This window comes from Mirounga leonina, unplaced genomic scaffold (assembly GCF_011800145.1).
Source record: "Mirounga leonina isolate KUSES-001 unplaced genomic scaffold, KU_Mleo_1.0 Mir_252, whole genome shotgun sequence".
Taxonomy (NCBI): Eukaryota; Metazoa; Chordata; class Mammalia; order Carnivora; family Phocidae; genus Mirounga; species Mirounga leonina.
Window position 1 is genome coordinate 9925 of NW_023270636.1, and position 2095 is coordinate 12019.

Below are 2095 nucleotides of genomic sequence, written 5' to 3' on the forward strand. Positions count from 1 at the left end.
ATCTGGTCCAGTATGACATGCAAAGCCCTGTTTCCTTGGTGGTCTGCTTAGATGATCTGGGCATTGCTGTGATTGGGGTGTTAAAGTCCCCTCCAATTATTGTATTATTTTCAAAGTTTTTCTTTAGATTTGTTATTAATTGGTTTATATATTTGGGTGTTCCCAAGTTAGGGGCATCAATATTTAAAATTGTTAGATCTTTTTGTGGCCTAGACCCCTTTATTATGATATATTGTCCTTCTTTATCATTATTATACTCTGGTTTACTATCTAGTATGTCTGATATAAGGATGGCTACTCCACCTTTCTTCTCATGTCCACTAGCATGACAAGTGTTTCTCCACCCATCACATTCTGTCTGGTGGTGTTTGCGTCTAAAATAAGACTCCTGTAGACATCATATTGATGGGTCTTGTTTTTTGTTTTTGTTTTTTTATCCAATCTGATAGCCTGTGTCTTTTGATTGGGGCATTTAGCCCATTTACATTCAGGGTAACTATTGAAAGATAGGAATTTATTGCCATTGTATTGCCTGTAAGGTGACTGTTACTATAATTGTCTGTGTTCCTTTCCAGTCTATGTTGCTTTTAGGCTCTCTCTTTGCTTAGAGGACCCCTTTCAATATTTTTGTACGGCTGGTTTTGTGTTTGCTAAGTCCTTTAGTTTTTGTTTGTCCAGGAAGCTTTTTACCTCTCCTCTATTTTCAATGGCAGCTTAGGTGGATATAGTATTCTTGGCTGCATATTTTTCTCATTTAGTGCTCTGAATATATCATGCCTGTCCTTTCTGGCCTGCCAGGTCTCTGTGGATAGGTCTGTTGCCAATCTAATGTTTCAACCATTGTAGGTTACAGATCTCTTCTCCCCAGCTGCTTTCAGGATTTTCTTTTTGTCTCTGAGACTCCTAAGTTTTACTATTAGATGTCAGGGTGTTGACCTATTTTTATTGATTTTGAGAGGGGTTCTGTGTGCCTCCTGGATTTTGATGCCTTTTTCCTTCCCCAAATTAGGGAAGTTCTCTGCTCTAATTTGCCCCCCTCTCTCTTTCTTCTTCTTCTGGGATCCCAATTATTCTAATCTTGTTTCATCTTATGGTATCACTTATCTCTCGAATTCTGCCCTCGTGATCCAGTAGTTGTTTATCTTTTTCTCAACTTCTTTATTTTCCATCATTTGTTTTTCTATATCACTAATTCTCTCATCTGTCTCATTTATCCTAACAGTTAGAGCCTCCATTTTTGATCACCTCATTAACAGCCTTTTTGATTTCGACTTGGTTAGGTTTTAGTTCTTTTATTTCTCCAGAATGGGTTTCTCTAATATCTTCCATGTTTTTTTCAAGCACAGCTAGCATCTTGAATATCATCATTCTGAACTCTAGTTCTGACGTCATACTAATGTCTGTATTGATTAGGTCCCTGGCAGTCGGCACTGTCTCTTGTTCTTTTTGTTGAGGTGATTTTTTCCATCCTGTCGTATTGTCCAGAGGAGAATAGATGAATGAGAGAACAAAATGCTAACGGGGTAACAATGTCCCCAGAAAATATACACTGAACAGATCAGAAACGACCTGAAACCGGGGGAAAAGAAAGGGAAAGGAAAAAAAAAAAAAAAGATAAACCAGACAAAAACAAAACAAAACAAAAACAGAATATGTTCAAATATGATATGAATGGTGCATAGATCAGTGCCACGCATTACATTTTTGTGAGTGTTTTCCTCTGTTAGAAGAAAGTGCCTCCCAAAATTTTAATGAAAGAAAAAGTTATATATGTACAAAAATAAGGATTAATACTATGAAGGGATGGGGTATGAGTGTAAAGATGAAAATTATAAATGATTTTATAAGAGGAATTGATAAGATAAGAAGTTGTTTGAAAAAAAGAAAGGAGGATTTAAAAAAAAAGGGGGGGAGAGAATGTGATCAGGCAGGAGACTAGAACAAAGCCATACACTAGAGATTTAGGGTTTATTTTGGTCTGTTAGAAGAAACTGTATCTCAAAATTTTAAAGAGAGAACAACTTATATATATACCAAAAATAAGGGTACCTACTATGAAGGGATAGAATATGACTCTAAAAATGAAAAATAAAAA